General features: G+C 37.4%; 1 long non-coding RNA gene across 1 annotated transcript in view; it reads right to left on the reverse strand.

Moving 5' to 3' along the window:
- Nucleotides 1-591: 591 nt before the first annotated feature.
- LOC135313512 (uncharacterized) overlaps nucleotides 592-27,483 on the reverse strand; it is a 28,720-nt gene continuing 1,828 nt past the window's right edge. The window contains exons 2-3 of the long non-coding RNA XR_010373144.1: nucleotides 20,398-20,594; nucleotides 592-2,456 (exon numbers count right to left, since the gene is read on the reverse strand). This is a non-coding gene — a long non-coding RNA (uncharacterized LOC135313512). The remainder of the gene's footprint in view (nucleotides 2,457-20,397; nucleotides 20,595-27,483) is intronic.

The following is a 27,483-nucleotide window of genomic DNA, read 5'->3' on the forward strand; positions in this document are numbered from 1 at the left end:
ACACAAAACATACCTCCTCAGGTGTTTCCTACGGAAGTAGTTTGATGTCACAGTCCTGGTAGAGATATAGTCTTCATATATTCCTTTTTATTTCTTGAAGTCCTTCTTGTGTTGCTGACAAAAAAATACTCTCACCATTATGTTGATGGAGACCTCCAGTGCTATATTGCAACCCACCTCTCCAAATTCTGACAAAGCCATGATTTTAAAGTGTATTGATAATCATCTGATAGATCTTGGCATTTTGTTCAGGAAAGGATACATCAATAGACTTTTACTTTAGAACCATTTTTTTAAAAATTGCCATGATTTTGGAATGAAAGGAATTCCTTCTCCTAAAATATTTAAGTGCGGTAGCCCTCAGAGAGGATGTTTTCCCACCTACTCACCAGTCACTTCCAGAAGTATCAGTTAAAACAAAGGCAAGAAAAGTGTCTAAAGATGACTGTACAGCAATAAATAAGACACTTCATTTAATATAAGTCTTCTCTCTAAGATAGCACACAAGATTTCTGGCATGATATTCATGAAATCTTTTCAATAAATTTCAAGAGAAAAAAATTGTAATTTTTTCATTCAGCAAGTACTTTCACAGTCTATGCAGCTAAAAAAGCTTAATCCTTTATTAAAAAAATTAAAAGATTAGTAGAAAACAATTAACTTGCATTTAATTTTCAAAAGTCTGTTCTATTTCTTTTCTGACTACAAAGCAGCGTGTGCAATTCAAAAAAAGCACCTTAATACTTGACCTACTCTTAAAAGGACTCAGTGTTGACCCATGGAGAAATTAAAACCTTAATGTTGAAAACCAATTCACTCCAAAGGCTGTCTGGCCATTAAAGACTACACGATTCTTCTGAAAAGAGTGGTCTTTGGCTTTTTTCATAAATAAACCACCACAGTTGAGGGGCATTTGTAAAATCTGACTGAGGCTGAATGAATTTGGGTCAACTTTTCACCAGACTCCCCTGCATTAAGAAATGTGAAGGTGAGTCCATATTCTTTTTGCATCTTTGCCGAATATGGCCCCAAACTCAAGTTTTGAGATTACTTTCACATAGAGCATCATTATGGAAACTATGCAAAGATTATATTGAGTAATGTGATAATATGCTGGTCTTTGAGAGATTGGCGGGATAAGTTTGGCAACCACGAAGCATACTGTTAATGAGAAATAAGAGGTTGTGAAATTTTAAAAAAGATGATGAGCCCCAAACTCCTATTCATCAGCTACACCAGCTGGACAGTCAGCAGTGACATAAATGTTTTAACTAAAAAGCAGGCTGCAGCACATTCTGAGTCAAGAATTTCTGGAACAGTTACACAATTCAGTTATATAGTAAACAATCATGAGAAAATAAAATAGAAGAAATACATACATAAATCCACTTCAGCAGAAACTGACCAGTTCTTTAATTTTGTTGTTTAAATGTTTTCTTCCTGAAACGTATAGTTTTATACTCTCCACATATGAAAATGTAATGCACAAAAGTGAAAGGAAAAAGGCACAACTTAATTAAGCTGGTCAAGATTATTTTACACCAGTTTATCTATTTTTTTTAAAAAATATGAATTTTACTCATTCCTCAAAATTTTGAACAAAAATAAAACCAAAATTTCGAACTGCCAAACACCGTGACAGTGGGAATTTAGAAGTCACAGCATAAAACAGAGCTACTGGTGTTATACTAGTGGACTAAGCTTTTTTTTTTTTCATTATGAAACACAATAGAATTAACATCATGTTGAACACACAAAATCCCCAGTACTTTCATCGAATCACACAGAGACAGGCTCCCAAGGTCTGCAACATTTTTCAGTAGCTGCCTCTCACTGACAGGAACAAGTGTGTAAACTGAGAAGTGGGTCTGATACAATTCAGATACACTGTATGAGAACAGGCATTTAATTTAATCTGGAGACAATTACCGGTAAAGCTGCTTTGTGTGTTGGGTTTAATTCCTGGGCTGTGAAGTCATGAAATGGTGCTCAGCAGAGCAGAAAGGTGAACGGCATCCTGATAAGTGAAAGCAAAGAGGCCATTTTACGTATGGCTCTATAAGCTGGCTAAAGCAGGGGCCTGTGTCTCAAACAAAGAACCCTGCTTCACAGCCACATTCCCACCCAACTAACCCAAATCACAAGCTGTAAAGTAACCTGACACAAACAATGGTTAAGCCTCTGACTTGTGGCTTGAAGCAAATTTTTTGTCACACTCTATCTGTGGACATAATTTTTGTTTGCCAGAGCATTTCCTGGCACGGCTGATAGCCTAACACTTTCAAAAACAGCATGTATTTCTACCCATTGAGAAAGGGGTTCCAAAGTAGTTTATTGTCGGGAGCCATTAAATTAAGGATATAATTGATTGAAGAGAAAGTGTTGGTCAAAGGTGTCAGGAACCCACTGGATACCTGCCATTTCTGGGATGCTCACACGGGAGTTACTTCTGAAAACTAAAAAGAGGAAATAGAACTGTTAACTATTCACATGCACATAACATACCATTTATCAAGACTTCTCTAAGCCCTAAATTTCCATAATGATGTGGTGACACTGAGCCATGCCTGGTACCTGGAAAACCCTAGTGACTTTTCTTACCTTACAGAAACAGGAAAAGGAAAAGGGGCCCCCTGATTGCAACAAGTATGTTTGGAACTGAAGAATAAATCAAACAGTGCTTTTTAATTTCAGGCTTGTGTGCACGTATAACCTGAGAATGTGGCAAAACATAGTGCAAAAATTTCAACGTCATTAGTGATCAAAGTTTTGGGCAGTGCCTGGGCAGGGCGGAAAGGAGTTTTGCCACAGCTGATGCTGCAGCGGGCCCTATGCCATTCACAGCGGCAGAATGGCAGATCTGTGCTGCTCTCATGTTTATGACTGTTAGCCTGCTGAGACAAACTTCACAGAGAAGTCACCTAGAAAACTACCAGTTCTTGTGAAATAAGACCACACCAGAAACTCCAGAGTAGCGGCAGAGACTCCGTTTGTCTTTAGAATCGTGTAATTAATAATAACACGTGTAAACTACTGTGAAACTGAAGATATTGCACGGGATAGGACATCTAACTGTGATGCCGGCTATACCCATGTGATACAGTAAAATTTTGTAACCATATTGGCAGCTGATTAAGTATGGTCAAATGAAAAGGGGGAAAAAAATTGGAAATACCAAAGATAGTAAATCAATGAGGAAAATAAGAAATGAACAGACTTCAAACATAAGATATATAAATAATTATTATGACAGAACCTAAAGGATTTTATTATGATTCATATTTTTAACTTTCTGAAAAAAAAAGTCTGGAAAATACCTTTCTAATGAAATGTTTTAAAATAATTTCAAGTATTTCTCAGTAAATATTACTGATCAGGAATATGTGTGCCAATATTCAAGATCTGACAAATTCTCTTTTCCTGACACTAAAGCACGATATTTCATAGCAATGATGCTACTAGGTTTCAGTAGCAAGCTTGCTGCCTTTAAAAAGACTGCATCTGGCAATAAAGTCTGATGTAAAGGCCAGCTATGAAACTCCTGATCTCACAAACCCAATGAAGAAGCTGCTATTCGCATTTCTTGAGAGAAAATCAAATATTAAAAAATTGTACATGTAAAAAATTGTACATGTAAACATAGACCATTCAGCATCACAATGTTTAATATAAAACGCTTACATTCAGAAACTGTTAATAGCAATTGAAGATTTCCCTCCAATCTTTCAAGATCAAGTATGAAAACTACACTGTAAATAATACCTAATCAACTTTTAAAATTAAAATTTATCAAAAAGCAAAAGCAAGGTTATTAATTTTCAAACCATATTTGAATGAGTAAAAATGGAGACAAGGAAACATCTCCAGCAGTTTGGAATCCAGCATCCATACAACACACAAGCCATACTAAAAACAATTACATTTGGCTTTGTTAAAAGTAGATGCAATTGGAATAGAAATGCTAGACGTCCCAGATAAAAATTTAATAATTAAAAAAATGGAATTATTTATCTTTATAAGAACATTAAATACAGAAAAACTATTTCCTATTTATAGGATAAATGGTTTATATATTATATAGTGCATATAGTGTATAATTGAGTTCCAGTTTTTCTTTTCTTCATAGCCTTCAATAGTATGCTTAAATATTACAGTAAATATGAACTGTATGATTCACAGAGAATCATCTAAATAACTATAAAATATTATATAACTATTTGTAAGGTTTGGCAGTCCCTAAAAGTATATAGCCAGCGGAAGAAGGTCAGGCGACATGGGAGGGCTACAGAGATGCTGTTCACCACTGTGGGGAGGAAATCTGTGTGGCCAAAGCTCAATTAGAGTTGAAGCTGGCCAGTTCTGTGAGGGACAATAAGAAGGGCTTTTTAAAATATGTTAATGGCAAAAGGGAGGCCAGAAATAACATTGGCCCGTTGCTTGATGAGAACGGTCACCTCACAAGCAGGGACATAGACAAGGCAGAGATGTTTAAGCTTTCTTTGCCTTGGTCTTCAATGCTGATAGTGGGTGCAGGGACCTCCAGAGCCCTGGGCTAGAGAACCATGACTGTGGGAATGATAAACTCCCAATCAACACTGAACTTGTGTGGGACTTGTCGCTCCAGCCAGATCCCCACAAGTCAATGAGGCCTGATGGGGTTCATCCAAGGGTACCTTAAAGAGCTGGCTGATGTCACAGCGAGACCTCTCCCAATGATTCTTCAATGCTCTTGGGAATCTGGAGAGGTCCCAGTTCACTGGAAGCTGGCAAGCATTGTCCCAGTCTTCAAGAAGGGGAACAGGGATGACCCTGGTAACTACAGGCCCATCAATCTCACTTCTGTGCCTGGCAAAATTAAGAAGATTATTCTGGGCATTATCGAAAGACAACACAGTCACTGGTCCCAGCCAGCTCAGGTTCACAAGGAAAAAGTCCTGCGTAACAAACTTGATTTATTTCTGTTACAAGGTTACCCACCTAGTTGACCAAGGGAAGCCAGTCAATGTAATCCTTTTGAATTTCAGTAAAGCTTTCAATATTGTCTTTCACAGTATCCTCCTGGACAAAATGCCCAGCACACAGCTGGATAAACACAGTGGGTGAGCAATTGGCTGATGGGTTGGGCTCTAAGGGTTATAGTAAATGGGGTTACATCAGACTAGTTGGATTCCACAGGGATCCATCTTGGGGCCGGTACTCTTTAATCTCTTTGTAAGTGACTTGGATGCATGACTGGAAAGAATACTTATTAAGTTTGCTGATGACACAAAATTGGGAGGAGCTGTTCACACTCTCGAGGGCAGAGAGATCTAGACAAATTAGAGAGCTGGGCAAACACCGACCATATGAAGTTTAACAAGGGCAAGTGCCGGCTTTTGCACCTGGGGCACGGCAACCCTGGATGTACAGACAGACTGGGGAACGAGAGGCTGGAGAGCAGCTCTGCAGTTCTGGTCAATGGCAAGCTGAACATGAGCCGACAGCGTGCCCTGGCAGCCAAGAGGGCCAGCTGTGCCCTGGGGTGCATCAAGCACTGCATTGCAGCCAGGTGAGGGAGGGGATTGTCACGCTCTGCTCCGCGCTGGTGTGGCCTCACCTCGAGTGCTGCGTGCAGTTTTGGGCGCCACAGTATATTAAGGATATAAAGCTACTAGAGAGTCTCCAGAGGAGAGCCATGAAGTTGGTGAAGGGTTTAGAGGAGAAACTGTACAAGGAGCAGCTGAAGTCACTTGGTTTGTTCAGCCTGGAGAAGGGGAGGCTAAAGGGAGACCTCATTGCAGTCTGCAGCTTCCTCCCAAGGAGAGGAGGGGGGGCAGGTGCTGATCTCTTCTCTCTGGTGATTGGTGATAGGACCTGAGAAAATGGCAGGAATGTGGGCCAGGGGAGGGTTAGGTTGGATATTAGAAAAAGGTTCTTCCCCCAGAGGGTGGTGGAGCCCTGGAACAGGCTCCCCAGGGAGGCAGTCACAGCACCAAGCCTGACAATATTCAAGAAGCACTTGGACAACGCCTCAGAGACATGGTGTGAATTTTGGGGCTGTCCTGTGCAGGGACAGGAGTTGGACTCGATGATCCTTGTGGGTCCCTTCTAACTCAGGACATTCTATGATTCTATGATACCATGAGATGATAACACAATCTGATTCTATCATTTTACTCTTAGTTTGAATGCTTTTACTTTCAAAGATTAAGAATTGCCTCAATGATCTTATCTTAAAATACAGAGAAGAACAACTTGAATGCAGTTATAGGAAACTAGTAATTGTTCAAATACTGGTAGGTGGGATTTTCAGAATTTTTGAGTGACTTAGGAGCAAAAATCTCCACCATTAATGAAGTAAGCTAGATTTGAAGGATAGAAAATTTCTATACAATATCATACAATTCTATAATGCCATTTCATACCACTTAGATGTGAAATTAAATTCTAACCTCCCGTCTCTGTGTAAAATATAAAGATCACTTTTTATTTTAGTTTAGCAGTCTGAAAACAGACTCTACCAACCATCAAGACAGTGAATCTGGTGAAGTTTCCATTTGCAGTAAAGGCAGTGTGCACATACACACACACAAGCCAAGGGGTACTTTGCACCAAAAAAAAACCCAGAAACAGAAAAATTTAATCACTGTAACATAACAGTAGAAGACCAAAACAAAATGAAGAGGGGGAAAAAAATTATTCAGCCCTGGAGAAATGAATATACAATGCTAGAGTGCCAATTACAGATAGATTTCAGCACTGCTATGCAGTCCTTGGAAACAAAAGTAACTAGCCAGTATTCAGGCAGACAGAGGCCAAAATAAGACATACTGTTAGTAAATAGATAGCATAAATATTAATCACAGAAACAACTAGATTAAAACCAAAAAGATTTAGCATCTGTCTGTTGCTTACAAAAAGAACAACAGTTTGTGGTTTTTAAAAATTGAAATCAACATTTCATTTACAAGCATTTAGATACTGTTTAAATTGAGCACATTAACCAGATTGCAAAGTCATAAGTTACTTCTTCAGTGAATAAACAACAGGGTTAGTCAAGCTGCCAGTCCATTTATCTCATGCAAGGCTCATTTTGCCATTATCCATTTTGTTAACTGGCTTCATGCAGTATCCCCAACAGGCTGAATCAACAGAAGAAGAAAGAATGTCAAAGTAGAATTGACCAACATAAGTTTCACCTTGTCTTCCAACAAATAATATAAAGTGCATCTAAACAGAATTGGTACATTTCAGGTTGACACGTCATCCTATCCATAACCTCTAACACAGTGGAAGCTGATGGACTTGCCCAGAAAGGGACAAATACTACAAAACAGAGGAGAGTGCACATGCCAGCAATGAAAGGGGAGGAGTCAGCAAGAATGGAGAAAGCTGAAGCAAAGGCTAAATGCAGAAGGAAACACAGCGAGCTACCTTCATATACCTCTGCAGAACAAAAGAATTCTCCATCATGGCCTTCACCTCCTTATTGCAAATTAACCTGGAAACTCTAAAAACCTCTCTGCTTTTTTTTTCAGCTGGTAAAGCATTGCCAGTCAGCCATGATCCTTTCCGTTTCATAAAAAACATGGCAGTATCATTTCCCTACAAAAGCTTTATATTTGCTCCTGACTATACACAAAACCAGAGCTACCCTAAAACAGCAAACCTCTAAGCAAATTACCATTCAAAAATGGACCCCTTGAATACTCTCTCAAGCTGAAAACAAGGCCAAATTGGTAAGCAGAATATCTGATCTCAAATGGAGAGAAGGTGTGGCTCAGTAGAAATTGTGTGAGATGATACTGCTGTAGACAGAATTACAGATAGTCATGAACAAAGGATGACAGAAGGTGATATTCTGAAGCACCTAAGGGTTTTCCAGTTCGTTTAAACTCTTAGAAAATTTTTATCCTTGCAACTCTTAATGATTTGGAAACTGAACAGGCAAGGCTAAGTAGTGACCACAAAATTATGACGAAAATAATTTCCCACTTAATGTCAAAAATGTAAGACTTGAAGAAGTAAAATACAAAGTTACATAGATTCCACAGCTTCAGAAATTCAACTCAAGTAAAAGCTAGCCAGCCAAAATAAAGCTCTTAGAGGCAACTTTTCCAGGTACAGTAGACATACATTCTTTATTTAGATATAGAATAAAACAAATATGTTCTATAACCCCAAGGGAACAAACTGTTGTTTTTAGAAATAGCAGAAATATGCAGGTAGAATTCTGATCTTTCTTGACCATGCTAGAAGTTCTAAAACAGGGAGAGGCAATCATATAATCTCGAGCAGTAGGACATCTATTTGTTTTCAAGATACAAGAATAGAGTCCTATTAGGGAAACAGTCATTTTCCAAAAGAAGAAAATAATTGACATTTTCATATGACAAAGGACTAACCCAGCTACTGCCTATTGCTGATGCCTTTAAATCAACTCTTGAGAAGTCACTGATGGAAATTCAAGAAGAAAAATCCACTCTAAGTATAACTTGTATTAGGTTTGATGTGGTATACAATGAAATCACTGTATTTGAGAATAGACCCTGCAATTTCCACTCATTCAAGAAGTATTTCCAGTTACATTAATTTGAAGAAGTGACTGAAAATTGACTAGGGCATTGACAGTGGCTAGTAATGAAGTTTTTACCCTGGTGGAGAGACCAGTGAATTGTAGAATTAATTGTAGTACAAATCTTGGGAATTGTGAAAGAAACAAGGTCTCAGCAAGGTAATTTCTCTAAAGTTTATTAGTTTATATGGCAATTTATCAGGCAGAGGAGAACATAAGAGGAAATGCTTGCAGCAGTTCGTACGGTTTTAAAATTCCAAACAGGTAATATAAAATATGCCAGATTACTGGTGAAAGTAAGTTGAATAAATCAACCATAATTATTCATGGCTTCAAACATTATTTGTTCATTAACAATTTATATTAGATGAACATTTTGAATTAGAAGTCATGAATCAAAAGAAGGATTTACATAGGGATATCTTGACTTACTTATTATGCTACTAAAATTATAGTCAGGCTGGAGGAGGCAAACTAAAAAGCAAAGAGAACTCTCATCTTGTGATTTTCTCACTAAGGAAAGAAAACCTGCTTCTGCTGAAGCAGGATAAAAACATGACCATCTAGTCTGAAATAATGAGAACTTGTCACTGTCACTGAATTTTTGAGACTCAGAAACAAGGTAAGAAACCCAGATATAGAAAAAGTACTCTCATCATTCTGAGGCTACATGAGGTCCGATAAGAGCAGAAATTATCTTGTTTCTCCAAAGAAGCGAAAGCTCCTAGGAAGTCACAAATTCCTCCAGGTTTACTAAAGTTTTGCTCCACTCTGCTCACTTTCTTACTACAATTCTGATAATATTGGCCAATCTATCATGGCATAAGATCGAGTAATAACTATATAGTCACTTAATACTGTCCTAGGTCTGTAGAAGAAAAGGCTTTTTAAAAATTTATCAGATTCGGTTCTCAAAACAGTGTTTTCAGAGAATTACAGCCTTGGCTTCATCTGTCCGTCTGAATCATCCAGCAAGTTTGCACTGATGAGTAAAGCTTGTCTTTATTTGCATTTTGAACAACTAAAAATTAGCTCAAGATGCTATATTTATTTAGATCCCTATATACAGATTTTAGTACAGTGCTATTTTGGCCTTCAGAATACAAGACTGTTGAAAACACTAAAGAGGAAGTTGGAAGTTTTCACAGGTGAATTTGCCAAAGAATGGAGTTAATATTAGAAGTATTTTTAAACTTTAGCTGGATGCTTTTGCTAAAGTGTTTTGAAGTGAAAGTTAATGTGGGCATAGGAATAGTCAGGTTTGTCTTGCCAAGTTCACATGTTGAGAACAAAAGGAGGATGCCCTTTCAAAACGTTTGGCTTGTAAGTGCAGGAACACAAATTACATCAGTTTACACGGAGTTCAAATTTTCAAGATTTGTCCTCCCACATAGTAACACTGTTAAAATGACCGGTTGGATCCTGATGCATGGTTCTATAGGAAAATGTGGATTCACAATATATTAAGGATCCTAATTGTTTCACATCAGATAGCTGCTGGTTTATATCTCACAGGTGCAGATGTACTGTAAGAACTTGGTATCAAAATACCTCACAGCTATGAGTTCAAGAATTTCAAGAACAGAGGTCACACAACCTGTAAAAAGTAATTTGCTGTTAGAAGGGTGTAAGTCACAATGCTAGCAATACTTTAATTACTCACGAAGAAAAGTATTTTTAAGGAATTATGGCAGTCATATCATTCCAAATTAGTAGGCGGCATCTAATAAAATAGCAATGCCGTCAAAATTGCTCATACAGATGACATAATACTGGTCCAATAAGCCCAGACACAAGGATCTGAACTGACAACACTTTTGCAACAGAGATTCTGGTAGGCCAAACCATCTATTTTCCAGCTTGCTGATGAGACAGCTGTTAGGTTTAGACAGCCCCCATATGATCTGCAAAGAGTGTTTAATATCAAAGACTGCATTCCTGATCCACAACTTTAAACAGAAACCAAATCATTCTCTCTTAGTTTAGACAGAGGTCAATATTGACTATTTATAATTCCTAAAATAGTACTTCTGCAACATAGCTATTTGCCTCCAAAAGGTTGTTCTGCTTTTACTGTGAGTGATTGAAATATCTCCAGAATTCTTGTCTACTCCACCTCCAGACTATGAAGGTGACTACATGATTTTAGCCGTTTCATTTTGTTAATATTTTAAGCCAACTATGCTACTCTGTAGATCTCAAGAACTTGCTTAAGCACACTCCTGCCATTTAAAAAAAATAAAGTCACCAAAAGGCTTGAAACTAGTACATTCAGCTTTCTTCTTAAATAACGTTTGCTACAGCAGAAGCATAATGCATAAAGCAGAAGCACTGGAGCATAAATATTAGCATTCTTTGATTGTATGTTTCAATCTAATTCCCAGGAAGAAAAGCAGCAGACACTATTGCTAGAAAGAGACTACAATAATAAAGAAAACACTGTATCAAAGCAAACAGTGGATCTCACTGTCTTCCCCGTTCTCCTTCACCCGCTCATTCTCCTCTGCCCCAAGACTTGCTCTGTCACTGTCATCTCTTCTCTTTATTGAAGCTGCAAACTGTTTGGGAAGAAGCTCAGCTTGTGTTCTGAAAAAAACACTGTGTCAACAGCTCAGTTTACCCAAACGTCCTGGTTTCGGGGGGATAAATGTTATTTTTGTTCTAGTAGCTGCTCTAGCGCTGTGTTTTGGATGTAGGATGAGAATAATATTGATAACCCAGGGATGTTTCAGTTACTGCTGAGCAGGGCTGACACAGAGTCAAGGCCTTTCCTGCCCCTCACCCCACCCCACCAGCGAGCGGGCTGGGGGGGCACAAGACGCTGGGAAGGGGGCACAGCCAGGACAGCTGGCCCCAACTGACCCCAGGGATGTCCCACATCGTATGGTGTCATGCTCAGCATAAAAACTAGGGGGAAATTGGGCCAGGGAGCCATTGCTTGGGAATTGGCTGGGCATCGGTCAGTGGGTGGTGAGCAACTGCATTGTGCGTCACTTGTTTTGTATTGTCTTTTATAACTACTTTATTTTCCCTTTCTTTTCTGTCCTGTTAAATTGTCTTTATCTCAACCCATGAGTTTTACCTTTTTTTTTTTTTTTTTGATTCTCTCCCCCATCCCACAGTGGGAGGAGTTAGCGAACAGCTGTGTGGTGTTTTGCTGCCTGCCAGGTTAAACCACAACACCAAAGTACATTGATTTAAATCGCTCTGAGTGAATGGTTTTTAAATCAGATTCTCTACAGAAAATAAAAATAAAAATTGTTGCATTCCATTCTGTTAAAGTTTTCAAGAGAAATACTGATTGTATTCTTTTTTATAGGTAATGTGACTAATATTTTACTATACATTAAAAATACACACTTTGATTTAAAACTTTTTATTCTAAACCTGAAAAGACAAAAAAATAACTACCAAACTAGTTGCTTTAGAAGCCATAAGAGAAAGCAGACTATAGTTAAAGCCAAAAAAAAAAAAAAAAAGGCAAAAATAAACTACATTCACGGTAACCTTCAATAGCAAAAATGACAAGTCTGTTTCAAGTGTACACTGAATAATCCAGCTAAATGCTTGAGTTCCCCTAGCAGTGCTATTAAAACCCAGAAAGCATTTAGTTTAGAAATGTTTGTTATAGTATAGCAGCAATGAAAGACCTATGTAAAAAATACATATAAATAGTTTCTGAATATCTGAGTAATTGATTTCAGGTGAACATTAAACTACAATTATAATGAAATCTTTCTCATAGACCAGTTTTCCACGTATTTTCATTAACCACGCAGTATAGATGCCTGTAAGGCACTTGCAAGTGACTACACTTAGGCAGTTCTGCCCCCTCTTGGTCTATTCAACATATGCAAGAGACATTACAAATACATAGAACAAGTAACTGAGCACAGCAGCAACCAAATAATCAGACTTATCATGAGCTAATTTGCTGGAGGTTACAGGGCACTGAACTGTCTTACAATCACTTTGTTGGATTCTGATCTATCACTCATTAGGCGTTCATGGATAGAAAGGGATCTTTCTAAACACAAGAGAAACACAAGCATATATTTGTGCAACAAAAGTAAACTTAAGTTCCATTTTTGCTGTTGCTTTATTTGCAGAAAGATCTTCAATAATGCTTTATTTCATACTTGCTAAATACTTTTTTTCTCTTAATCTGATCTAAGTTTCTCTGTGTAACCTCAATAAACACTTAGCTAACGAGAGTTTTGAGAGACAACCCCATGCTTAGATACCTGAGTAATATCTCCTGCTTCGGTAAGTTAAAAAGCTGAAGTTTTATTTTATCTGATATTTTCTTTTACCCCAGCACTATGATACAGCCTTCCCATGTCTCTTCCTTTAAGATGATTCTTGTATGTAATTCGTAAACTCCAGGCTTATTACCTAAAACAAAAATGCAAACATATAAATATAAACATGTCCCTCCTGAGTCAGAAACATTAATAAAATTTGTGAAAACCTTCCCTCCTGGCTTCCATGACAGCCTTTTTGCCTTTACCACAAGAACTAGACTGCATAAATGAGGAAGTATTGCAGATTGCTTTGCACATTTGGGTCCTAGCAAGGTCAGAAACTGCTCCAGTAAACAAGAAAGCCACAGTGAAACTCTAAGATAAGCACTGCTAAGGTATACAAGCAACATGGAAAGTCATCTGCTTTAAGTGTTTTTCAGATATTTGTGCAGACTGAAAAATGATAATGGAAACTTGTAAAAATATTGCAAAAGAACAAGACAGCTCCTGCTTTTTAAATTTTTCTATAACAAAAAAGATTTCCTTATTTTCTGTTCCTGCTCCTCTGAAAACAATCCTGAAAAGGGATCATCTTTGGGTCTTGGCCTCTCATGGCAATCAGAAGGTTGCAGCTGAGTTTAGAACCTTAATAAGATTTCATTATAAAATAAACAGCTAAATCCCTAAAAGTTTGGTTTCCAAACACTGATAATAGCTGGACAAGTGAGAGCATGTATCAAAGCAGGTTAGAACAAACAAATGTTCCTGTGGGCACTGCAGAACAAAATTCTTCCAATTTGGAATGTAAACATTCAGGCAAAACACTTATAAACAACTAAACAGCTCTTCATATAGTCATGTTTACAGTATGGTCGGGAATTATGCTGAAGAGGGACTTAGCCCAAAGTATGAGCAGAACCAGAAACTCCAAGTCTCACTGTCACCTGAAGCACTCACCAAAGGATCAGCTCCAGCTTCCCATCCCCAAGAACAGTATCTCTCTTTGCTTTTAAAGCAAACAACGTTCGTCTTATCTTTGTCAGGACTTTCACTGGCATAGGCTATGAAGGAAATAAGGAGAGGTATTGCCTCTCATTTCCTGAAGAATTATGTTTTTAGAAGATGTAGAGGCCAATATCTTTTTTCAGGCAATAGCAAAGCTACCACTCTGAGGGGAAAAATTTATGTTTATACACATAGATTCACAAGCTACTTGCAAGTTCTACTGCAGTCACCTCTAGGACTGAACAATACTAATAATTTTAGAAGTACTTCACACTGATGAAATATTAGAAAATATTAGCATATTTTAATCAATCGTTAGCATATTCTGATTTCCTGCATAGCAAGTTTCAAATTAATTCATTTCCACATTCCATTTAAATTCCAAAGAGAGATAATTTTCCCACTCTGGAGACAGAACAATTGGTTTGACCATACTCTATTACAATTTGAGTTTATCATGCTGATTTACAGAATTCCAGAATAATTCCACACTAAGTAATTACACACCTACCAACTACTTTCCTTTTCTAGCTCTTTTATCTAGACAATTACTGACTGGAATATTCTGAGTATCCTGCACTGCTTTTTTAATAGATGTACTCACAAGAAGTTTAAGAAGTTTAAACCAAATTTATCAGATTTCAATAAAAATATAGTCGCAGAAAAGTGGGGGAACATTTTCATCTCTCTGTAAGTGCGCTACTAGGAGAAAACTCTATGATGAAGGGAGTAGTAGCCACCAACTTTAAGAAATGTAACACATAGTTAAAAAACACCCAAACATTTCTTGGGAGCAAGCTAATGCATCCACAGTTGTAAGAACTTTGAACCTGGCAATGAGAAAATCCAGAGATCAAGAGATGCCATTTCTTGGCATCCAATTCAGCAGAATTGGCTGTTAAAATCACAGGTGGATCTGAAACAGGCTGTTGAAAAGCCGTCAGCAAATTCTGTTCTTTGTCACTACCATGCTCCCTTTCTAGATCATCTCTCTTCTGCTTGGTGGCACCTGTGTCATCCTGCCACAACCTAGCCGGTCAGGTTCAGATCCACAAATCCCGCTCCCTGGGCTCACACCAGAACTGACAGTCAGATTGGAAGCATGGTCTTCACATTTGCTATATATAAATGTTACTGTTCCACACGCATAAGAAATCATCATTGCCACCTAAAACATCAAAGACATGCACACATCATCTGACAATCTAACATCTGTAAGTATTTAACAGTCACACTCCTGACCAATGGGGAGCTGCCAGCACAAGTATCACACTAGAGTTTCAGTAATTGTTCATATGTATACTTGGGGGCTACGTTTCTGCTCAGAAATGTTTTGATACGTTGCATAAGAATACATTTATCGTCTTTCATACATTATATCTGAATATAACCAGTGTGCCCATGCACTCCACTGGGATTCTGAGAGTTCATTAACATTCGTAACACACTTGGAGGATAAAGAATGTTGTGTCATTACTATTGTCTATCATTTAAATGAACAGATAGCATATGATATGTGCTTTCTGGTACATTTTCCCCATTCCCCCCTGCTTTTCTCCTTCAGCTGTACTATTTAAACAACTTGTTATTTTACAGTGTTACTAGCTATTTTACCATAGAAGTGCGTTATGCCTCTACTGATTTGGCAATTCAGCAATTTTAGTATCTCCAGCTAAACAGAAAACCACCAAAAAGAAAGGTAAAGAGGGCGTTTTCCCCTCTTTGATTAGGAAGATTCTAGTGCTTTTGCTGTATGCATTGATGCAGTAACTCTATATAGGTCATGACAGAGGGTCTCATTCGCTTTCCCTGGCAGAACTTTGTTCCACTGTTTAGCAGGGTCATTTTCTGCAATTCCAGTCAATGCTTCTATCACTGTACAAAACGTTTCTAGTACAGAATATTTTCTCTTCCTATTAGAGTCTTTTCTCTGGCTTTCTTTTATCATGCCCTCAGCAACTCACTACCTGTTCTGTCCAGGGAAGATCCAGAAACCTCTCCTTGATTCAGAGCTCTTCATCGCAAGAGACTATAACAAATGACAGCTACTTAAGTCTATTCTTTACAAAAATCCTCAAATCTGCTACTGCTTTAATCTTATCTAAAGAAAGCTTCTCAGAAAAACACTGCTTCTTCCAGCTGCCTTCTCCTATTAAGGTTCTATAACATCTCTTATCCACTCATAGAAGGTGCAACTCTCTGAACTTAATTTATAGGGAAGAATCTAGGCTTTGACCAGAGATGAGATCCGAAAGTCAGAAAGGGCTTCCTGTTAGTCTTTTGTTAGAAAGAAATACAATATTTTGAGATCTGAAGTTCTTAGTCTGATTTGGATATGTCTACATCTGTGTTCTTCACCAAGTTAACGTGCTTCCTACCTCCATTTTTTCTATCTTTAAAAACAAACAATAGTACACATACTAATAATTAATGCTCATCAGTGATTATTTAACTATAGGACAGGTCTGACCCTGCATTGTTTGGTCTAAATCTACTGCCTTCAAAATCTATTGAAAATTTCAATCAAAATTAAAAGGGAAAGAAAAGATACTCCAGGTTTTTGCATAGAAACTCCTGTTTACAAAAAAAGTGACACAGTCATAATGGTGGCAAAAGACTCAAACACTTTTTCAGTGAATTACAATTTACTTTAGAAGTTTTTATTGTAATGTTAAAAACAATCTTTTATATATATATAGTGTAATTTGTTAATTTTATGCTTCTTAGAGTAAAAAAAACCCATAATCACTCTGCCTTTACAGGTTAACAGAACCCTTGTGACTACTTGTAACCATGGAAATATAAAAGCCAGTCAGAACCCAACATCAAACTAACAGAGGTGCTGAAAGACAGAAAATAGGCATATGATGAATTTGCTACACATGAAAGCTAGCTGAATCTGTACGAACTGCATTAACAACACAGAAAGCAAAGTCCACAAAGCCTTTTGAATGCTTAAAAGCATATAGCATTTACTATGGCTTCAAAGTGAAAATAAAGAGAAATGCCTTTAAAGGTTTGTTTTTAAAGCACTGAGTGCATCTGAACTAGTTTAAAAGCAGAGACAAAATGAGGTAAAAATGGTTACTATGTGAATAGGAACAATAACAATATGCACGAAAAGACTAAAAAAGGCCTTGCTGAAGAAGAAGGGTTTTCTTAGACTAAGATTGTAGTTACGGAGATTATGCAACCAATGGCCAGTGACATCTGAATGAGCCTGTACCAAGCATCATCAAGAACATTTTCTCATAATCTGGAGAAAGCCCTAAATTTAACAGACACAGAAATACTCAAGACAAGCAATCACTCAACTGATGATCTATTGACCAAACTATCTGCCTTATAATAATAAGGCATATGCACATTTAACTGCCTTCTCTGTGACAGGAAAAACCCACAAAACATTGTTTAACCAATCACAATTACAATCCTTAAACATAGTCACCCTGAAAAAGAGGTACCCTTGGAAAAAAGGAAAACATATATTCCTTGCTGTAATCAGCAAGTTATGACCAACAGCAGAATTCGGTAACACATCTCAACAAATTACATCTACTTGGGAAATGAAATTATGAATATACACAGCAAAAAAATACAACATATGTGCCCGACACTTACATTACACAGGTGTGTGATGACTCAAAAGAGCCAAAATGTGTCAGCGTGATCTAACAGATACTCTCTCACTCTTACAGCATTAGCGTCATTAGACAAACTGATCAGACCTTCCGCTTTGCCTTTCTGCTTTTCTTTAGCTCAGTGACAGCTACAAAATCAGAACTCTCTTCCAGTTCCCTTCCTGGCTTCAGGAAGGCCAAGCTCAGCTCCAAGCCAGCAGTATTTCTAAGGCACAGTAACTTATATGCCCAGATGATCCAAATGACAAGACCACGCTTCCTAAAATGAGCTCTGCACAGACTTGTATATGAGCTTTAAAATCATGCAATGAAGGCATATGGATCCATAAAGCTTAAGGTCCTTAAGGAAAACCTGGTTTGCCCTTTCTTTTCTGTAGGTCCATAGGATTTTATATAGCATGTAAGATACATCAGCTTTACTTTCCCAGGGACAAGGAAAGAATGACTGATTAATTCTGCAGACTTTTGTGATAACATCACTTTCTTGTCTTCTTTGGCAATTTGTCTATTTGTCTTCCATGGAAGCAAAGCACAGACCTCTAGGTCATAAATATATTGCAGGTTTCTGTCAGCACGACTCTGCTGACCAGGGTTGTAAACAGCTGAGATACCATTTAAATACAATTCTACTGGTAGTTGTACTTGCAAAAAAATACGAATAAAATGCCTTAGACAAGATGCTGGGAATCCCAGACATGATTAGGACTAATTGTATGCCACAAAAAAGAGATCTTCTGGGCCTATGTTAGCTGAATGAAATACACATTCACTGTTTCTCACACGTATGATCTGCTGTTTCACCATACTACCGTCTGTTTTCCCCATTTACCACAATTGATTTTCAAGTCTTCATAAAATTTTAAATTTAGGATCAAGTTAATGCCATGGAAAATCAGGATATTCTCTGGGCAACGCTTTCTCGAAATTTCTTTGTCATCTTATTTGAATCTTCAGTTTCAGAGCTACCTTGCATATCTTTGCAGATATGTTCAGTTAAGGGTTAATTACATTAATTATTTTAAAATTCATTATTATGCCTGTGGAAATCTCCAAATCCTATACTCAAACCATAACATTTTAATCAGGATAAAATTTGAAGAAATCCCATTGTTCCATTCTTGAAATGAATTATACTGATAAAATACTATGGGCTTTCAATAAAATAGCAGTTTCCAAGTGCCTAAATATTGTTTTAAAATGGAACAGGTTCCTATGCTGCTTAAACACTTTGAAAAATATTATCTCTGTCTATTTTGCTGGTACAGGATCTGGCATACTAGAACCCAATCCTAATGAGAGTTATTACTGCACTAAACTGATTACTGCAATACCAGTAATATATTAGAAATATTACACAAAAATACAGTTTATTACAAAATCCAAATGGATTCCATAGGGCTACATGAGATGTAACTTATAGCAGAATGCATTCTAGTGCTCCAAGAGAATCTTGGCTGTATTTCATATTTCCATTTTGAGTGTGATTAATTGTTTTTTGAGTCATATTTGGGAACTTGCTAATTCAATATTAATGAGAAACACCAAATGCAACAGGTAGAAAAGTTTGAACAGAGGCCAAGTAATAGAAGGCTGTTTTTTACATTAGTGGCAAAACCTTCATATTGGCTAATTTAAAAAATTACTGATTATCTCAAATTAATATTTGTGGCATTTTAGCCTTTTATCCTCTGAACCTCAGATTAGTACCTATTATCACACACACAAAAAAAACAAACCACAACATGAAAAAAGAATTAGGTCTACCACAACAGAACACTGGCAAAAAGAGCATGATGATGATTTGCATTTTTATCTTATATTTCAGTGGAGAATCTCAAGAGACTTCAAAAATATTAAAAAGGATGCTTCAAAGCAATACCAAAGTAAAGTAATTTTATTCCCATTTAACGACAAATAAACAAAAGGTCAGAGACACAGATTCAGAAAAGTTTAAGCAAATAATTCACTTTGAAAAGAAAGGATTTAGTCTGAAGTAACTTCACGAGTCTGTGGATTTCTTCTTCTGTCCCCTAGGCATGAGACCACCCTATAACTTTTAGCATGGGTAGCATATATTTGTTGACTAAATAGGTATGTACTACTTAAACACAAAAAGAGCCTAATTGTGCGTTGACAAGCTAGGAGCACTGGCAATCTTTCAGGTCTTTTTGTGGAGTGAATTTCTTTACTCATTAATAACTTGATCTGCATAGTTACAGATACTGTCTTTGGCTTGAACAAGAGCTTTGCATCCAGTTCCCAATACAACACATAAAAACCTGAAAGAAACAAAAAAGAACATTTCCTTCTTTCACCAAAGACCTGATCCAAAGATCACTTAGGGGAGGCTTTCAATTGACTTCATGAGATGTCGATCAGATTTCCTAAAAGCAGACATTCAATTCACTATTTCAGCAAAGTGTATGCTGTAATGAATATATTTATTCACCTTTACTGATCCTGTCATGCTTGGCATTTACACATGCAGTATGTCCTCTTCTTTTTCATAGATTTTGTAGTCATGTAACCAATAGCTGATATTAAACCATAAACAATAGAGAACAGTCATTAAAATCTGGAGTAAAAGGAGCCTGATGAAACTGTACTTTTAGTGGCTATATTTAAGTAAAACTATACTAGGGATGATATAGGTCTTATTTATGACAGGCTTAGCATTTTCCAAGACAAAATTAAACGAATTATGTAGGAAAAACTATACACTACTTTATGGCATCAGCATAATTAAGTATGACACAATATAAGGATTATGGGAGCAAACCCAAGGAAATTCAAAATAATTGGCTACCCCAAGCTGCTACTTCCAACTTGGAGTTTGAATTAATTAAAAGATCAAGTCTAAAATAACAGTAGAAAACCACATACCTAAAGGATTACTCCGAAAAAGTCAGAGAAGACTTTTAGCATAGAAAAGACTTGTAGGTATCATACCTACTTTGACACGGAGGCAGGCTCAGCTTGCTTCAGCTCTCCGAGTGAGACAGCCTGCAGGAGGAGCATGTGAAGAACCACTGAGTAGGATTTTATTTTGTTGGGTGATGCAAGTATGTCTGTCATTAAATTGTTAAGACTCCCCTGTAATCTCATGCGTTCCTTCTCGATCTCTGGTCCATACGTCGATCCACAGGACACCTGAAGATGATACAAACCCTTTAAATAAATACAGACAACTTCCCAAACATCCAAGCAAGCAAAGAAATGGCAGGGGAAATAAACATAGCAAATGAATATGTGGAGTATCTTACATTTCATTAGCTTTATGTGAAAATCATTGAAGTAATACTGCACAAGAAGTGCAACCGACCACTGGCATTTTTTAATTTTAAAAATGGCAGATTTTTGTTTGTGTATTAAAATGTGTTGATTAACATATCCTCGAGAAATCTGTAGTACTCAAGAGCAAGCTGTAACCATCTGCTTAGACTGTACCACCTGCACTGCCCTGGGCCCGTCGGGCAGCTTCCCGGCCCGATTTATCTGGCAACAATGAACATTTTAGTCTTGCTCCCTCCACTCACTCTGACTGACTCCATGTTCAAGCTCCATTATCACACTTTCAAGAAGCTTCAAGAGGACTGACTTAAGAACACTATGAATATTACCCAGACTAGTCCTCCTATTCTTTGCTTGTCTCCAAACACGTGTTCATGGATAAGTGGATAGGTCTATGCTATGTCTAAGATGAATAGTGTATCAGGTCACTTTCATGCTCTTTCTGATCCCACAGTGTTGAAGAGTATCTTTTTGCTCTTCATGCTGTCTGAGAACTAGAGTTTTTTTCAGAAGTTAAAAGAAAAAATAATGCCTCGCGAAGAATAGAAAAATAATTTATATTAGTAGAAATCATTCTATAAAGGCCCTAATTTTCAGGTTCGTGGCCACATATGGAAATATAAACATCAGATGGATATCAAAGAAGTGCAATATACAATAATAGTTAAATTTATGCCACTCCCAGTGACATGCACATAAGTAATAATCAGATTTCTGAAGTCACTGAAGTGGGTGTGGAGAGGGTGGGACCTGTATCAGATGTGGTAGCTTTGCTTCAAGTGCAAATTTACTGCAACGCAACAAGGTCAAGACTCAAGGCAAACTTCATTTCATGTGTCTTGCAGACTCAGAAGCACATACTACACATCGTAAAAAGCAGGCTGGAACTCTGGTCTTGCTCTTCAAGATCAGTCAGTCCAGATCATTCTGGGGCTGCAGTTGTTTGGGGAACTGCAGGAGAAATGAGTGGCCAATGCAAGTCCAGCATGAAAGTGGAACTGAACAACTGTGTGAATGCACTATGAGCCATATGATGCAGAACCTCCTGGTTACCACTAATAGTGAAGAAGCGGAGATTAAAGTCCCCTTGTTTTCCTTCCTTAAATTCGTCCCATTAAAACCCAAGAGATGTAGCAACAGTCCTGGTAGGAATACATTTAGTATGACATTGGTGCTTAAGATTTCAATAACCAAGGTCAGCTAAACACACAAAAAACAATGGATACCAGTTCACTCATGCGTGAAATAAAGTGCAAAAAAAGCTTTATACCCTCCCTAGCCAAGTTCTGCTGCTGAGAGTCAAATTACCCTTACAGCACCAGTGCTCATCAGTGTGACATTCTGACACCTCCCAGCTCCAGTTCCCAACCTTCACATACTCTCTAGTGCATAGTTCCTGAGCATGCAATTCAGGCAACCACATCAGAGCGCAAGGGCTGGTGGGGCCCAGGGATGGTCTATGAAGATGGGGGAAGACAGAGAAAAGCATTGCAAGCTGGCTGGACAGGTAGCTCCACTTGATATTGTGTACAAGGGTCCAATCCCTGCCATACCTCAACAGTGCCCATATTTTGTTCTTTCTTCTCATCAGTCTTTTTCCCAAGCGTCTTCAGGAGCAAGTGTCTTCAGCTTCTGTCCTATTTTGTCATTTGTTTAGAGCTGACTGGGATTTAAAATCCACGAAGACGGAAAAGATTTTCCTTTTTGCATGAATGGATAGATGAAGTCTTAGGACTTTATGGCAATAGGCAAACTGCTTGATAATTGCTAGATTTTGGAATTAGGTTGCAAATTGGCATTCGTTTCATACTTACACTATGTAAATATTTCCAAGTGAATCTAAATCATGTATGTAGCTTGTCTTTGTATATAAATAATAAACACATACTGCCTTTTCTGTTATTTGTGCTAGTTACTGCAATTTATCCCCAACATACGTTACTATGGATTCCTTTTTGTTGCCTTTTTCAGTCACTGAAATGGCACATCCTTTTTATGGCATATGCTGTATATATATATTTTGATCACATCACAGCAAAACATTACTGTGGACTAACTTTATGCTGTTGATACAATGACTTTTTAACATGAAATGGACAGAAAATGTACATGGGAAAAGACAACACACTAAGATGGAAGATGAGTGACTGAGCACAACTATGAGAATAGATTTTACAGGATTATGTTAAGTATCCTTTAGATTGTAAAGATGTCATCTAACGTAAAACTCAAATGTACCAGCTGCTGTCCAAACAGATCACAAAATGAAAGTCCCCATGCTGAGCAGGGCTTAAAATAGAGCAGCTGATGAGTAAGATGGTATCTCTTATATAAACTTCACATTTCATGCACTAAGACTTTTCATTGCCAAATATTCCTGGGGTTGCTATTTTCCATGAAGAATCTGCAGCAGAACAAAAGCACCAAACTGTTTGACTTTTCAGGCTTTAAAATGCAGTTGTTATTTTCATGCCACACAGAAACTCCCTTCTAGTCTGCATTGTGATTCATATGTTTGGCTGAATAACTTTCCTGGAACTCAGAACAAGAGGGATGCCTTCACTAAGTACTTCCTGTCTTTCTGCATGTACTAATAACAAGACGGTGTCCTCCCACCCTTCCCATTTACAACACGCCAAGCACACCTACTGGCTGATATACCCATAAGCCTCAGAAATAGTCTGCTTTTGCTCTGTTGTCAAAATAGCATGCATTTTCTCTGGCAACAAAGATGTTTTTTCTCTAACATTAATATGTATCAAAGCAATATTAATAGACTACTTGACTAATTGTCTGTAGACAATGGAGAAATCATAGCTCACTGAACATGAAAGATGCATTGCTCTTTCCCTTTAAAAGATGGTTCCTGTCTACAGCTAATCACAGCATTGAAATGACATTACACGGTCAAGAGAGTAGCAACATGTAACGTTGAGGGGAAGTACAACCTATGTCATGCGCTTCACCTTGCAGGCCCTACTCCAAATGCCTGATGGAATCAGTCTGAAATCAGTGCCAAATTTTGACTCTGTAAAAACTTCAGAATAAGGTCTAGTAGGATGAGATTTAAAAAAAAATAAATCACTGGCCTACTGTCACATTACAGCCTGCCAATCTGGAAATCCTGAAGGAATGGATTCAAATGACACCATCCTCTAATAAAACCCTGGATCGTTAAATGATCTGCTTTTATTAGAGCTATCAGCACTAACTGAAAATAGAATCGAGCCCCTAGTTTTTAAATATTTCATAGCTCTTTTCAGAATATGAGTCCTAAGCATCATGTTTTCCTTGTATTTACAAAACAGCTAAAATGTTTTGTGTAACTGATACGAAAAAATAACCAGAGGTGCCGAGTGGCTTACCAAACCCTTTAGAAGGCTGCCAGCGAGGTACTCCAGTTATAATTGTGGCTTTGCGTCTGACTTAGTACGTGGGTGTAACCCTGGCCAACTCATTTAATCTCCTGGCCTGTTTTTCTAATCTGTAAAAGGCAGGATATTATCCTTATTTAATTAATACAGTCTGTGGCTGTTAATTAGTTAAAAAAAAATTACTCCTCAAACATTTAAATGACATTTACAATTCCAGCTATCCCTTTCTGTTCAACTGAATCTGCTTCTTATTTACCCCTTAAAACGACCAAATCAAGGCTGCTTGAAAAGCTTTCTCTGTTCATTTCATTACCAAAAGGAAAGTAATCTTGTTGCTTTTTTCCCTCACTGATTCTTATCCTCATTTCAAGTCAAAGCTGCATATGTACTGCCTTGCCCTGGCTACTCTGCGAAATTTAGCTTCCAGATTTGGCACATTTTGCTGTTCTTAAATGAAGCTTTATTCCAACAATAAATTAAGCTTTACCCTACCATAGGAGTGTTGTTACTCTCCTGAAATCAGCAACTAACGCGTAACAGATTTTTTTGTGTTCTAAGACAAAGATTATCTTTCTTGTACCACTGTTCAAGTGAAGCAGCCACCACTCTTGCAATGATGCAGGGCAGATAAGGGAAAAAAAAAAGAGAAAGAGCTATAAAAGCTATAGCTTTCCTTGCTAGTAAGAAACAGGTTAGTCTTAGTCAAAGATGCAGGTGCCAACAGGCCATATAAAATTGTAACACGCCCACCCAAGAAAAGGCAGTAAAACTCCATCCTAGATCTTAGCGTCCTCAACAAATCTTGAAGAAATGCAGTCAGCAATTTCAAGAGTATCTTTGATCTAATCTTCTCTTAACAAAATGGATTCTAGATTTATTATTTTTTGTGTGGGGAGGCAAGAATCTCATACCAGCTAACTCTAGGTTTATACACAACGCATTAAAAAAATAAAGTAATATGGTACTGAATCAAAATTACTCCAAGGTAATTACTCCAAGATAGAGATTTTTTTAATCAACAAAAATGGTAGATGAAACTTTAGTAAATATTTTGATAAAATTTTAGAAAATGGAAAAAAAGTAGGAAGACAAGCCCCTACTGGAAAACTGTTGTTATCTGAAAAGGCTGTAACCTTCAAGACTTTTAATATGAAGTATTTTTTTTCACTAGGATTGTATTAACTTATTTAAAATTTACCATCTCGCCTTCAAATTCAGACTTCCAGTCTCTGAAACTTAATTAAATTCCACATATTTTTAATGAAGTAAAAACTCAGACAGTGCTTTGACCTCCATTAAGTTTGAATCCAGATAAAGATAGAAATTCTTCCTCCTGAGCCTTCCATAAAGTTTGAAAAAATATTGCAGAGAAGTACTTAGAATGTAACTCCCTGGCTTTAGCCTCGTTTTCCTCATTACGTGGTTCTTCCTGTTCTTGTTATGCTGCCAGATATTGGATTGCCAACTCTTGTGAGTTCCTGTTGAGTCTCAGAATATTAATTGGTGTTCTTAGAGACCACAGGACTGAAATCAATGGATGGTATAAGAATCTTCTCTTTTTTTCTGCAACAAGCTTCCAGCCCTTGAAATTATGACAAAGGTTGTGAGGATGAAGAATGGATTTTAAAAAGCTCAGAAGGAAGCAGGCACACAAAAAAGTCAACTTTTATTGCTTTATGACTTTTAGTGCTCAAATTTGGAAATATCGTGGCAGGAGTAAGTACACACACTTTAAAGTAACCAGCGTTTATACAAACAAAAGCAGAAAAACCTAAAATTGCCTGGCTTAGGTGTTGTAATACCTCAAGAATTTGAAGAACCCTGAAAAGAATGAGTAAGCAATAGCTCATTGAGACAAAACTTTTGTTTTGAAGAGGGTTGAGCCAGTGACACATGAGCTGTGACAGACTGTAGTAAATAGACCACCACTGTGGGAGTTCCTGCATCAGTCTGCAAACAGTACCAAGCCATAGTTTCCAGTTTCTTCTGTCCTCATAACTGGGTTGAAGCACGGCACCAGCTTTGTGTAACAGGGTGAGAAATATGGCTGAGTATGTCTCTGGGTTTTTTAAAGTATAGACAGAGCAAGAAATCCAGGTATTCAAGTTATTAAGTCTTTCTAATTTTCTATGAGCTCTACTTTCTCCTGCTGCAGGTAAGATCATAGCTTGTATGTCAATTGTCAAATGGAGGAAGAGATTGCATAAAAGGGTAAGACAGGCAAGTTAACATTGTCTGAAAACCTATAAACAAAAAGCAGCCATTTAAAATGCTGTAAAGCAGCTGGATCCACAGCTAGGTGCTCAAATATACAGCGCATCTTGGACACATTTTGGAAGACATTAAAAAATAAACACATAAAATACTATCTCCAAATTATTTTAGAAGAACTCATGCTACAAAGACTCATAGATTTCTGTCCCTCCCTATCTCTAATTGGGGTCATGAATCACGTTTCAGAGAAAACTTGACTAAAATATCAAAAGAACTAACTTGGCAGGTTACTTCTGAACATCTGTTGTTGTTCCAGAGATATATCAGGGACTGTTTGAAGGCAACACGCCCAGAAAAAAACCAACAAAAGAGGTTTGGGGTTATTGTGTGAGAAACTAGACTCCTTTTTGTGCATGTAATTAGATATCTAGCTTTTAAAAAATATTTTAAAATTGCAGATTTTAAAGTGAAACCCCTGACATATCCACCTTATACCTTAGGTAGGCTGCATTTAATGAAGATCAGATCCACTACTCTTCTAGACACAAAATCAAAACCCTAAGACCAGGAAAGTGGTTACTGTAGCATTCAAATATGAAAACAGTAAAGAAAATCAATCACTTAGAATGTAGGCTAGTTGTTCCAGTATTCTATTAATAAAACACAATTTTCAGTACAATCACCACACAGCACACTCTCTTCCTGTTTTTAAATCATAATTTAAAGCCAGAAATTAGTAAATTCTCGTGTTTAAACATGGTATAAGCGTTAACATATTTAAGGAGGCAGCTAAATTTCTGCTTAAGACCTAATTTACTACCTCCTTTAAAAAAAGCTTAAAATCTGAAAATGAGTCAGGTCAGAGGCAACTGGATGAGGAATTGCTTTCGCTATTGTATCAGGCACGCCTGTGCACAGTGCCCTGAGCAGAGCACACAACTGAGCCGGTCCTTCTAGCAGATTCCAGTTTGTGGTGTAATCTCAGTTTCAAGTGCTCCTTCAAGTACTACCCTTCAAGGATAAAATATTCTACCTTTGCTTAAGCCTTACCTCTTCTATTTGCTTTTTGTGTTTAGAAATGCATGGTAGAAGGGTGATGCAAATGCTTTTCCAGCATATTAGCTGAACTCAGGTCTCGCTAAACCTCAAACTGTCATTTC

This window comes from Phalacrocorax carbo, chromosome 5 (assembly GCF_963921805.1).
Source record: "Phalacrocorax carbo chromosome 5, bPhaCar2.1, whole genome shotgun sequence".
In the NCBI taxonomy this organism is placed as follows: Eukaryota; Metazoa; Chordata; class Aves; order Suliformes; family Phalacrocoracidae; genus Phalacrocorax; species Phalacrocorax carbo.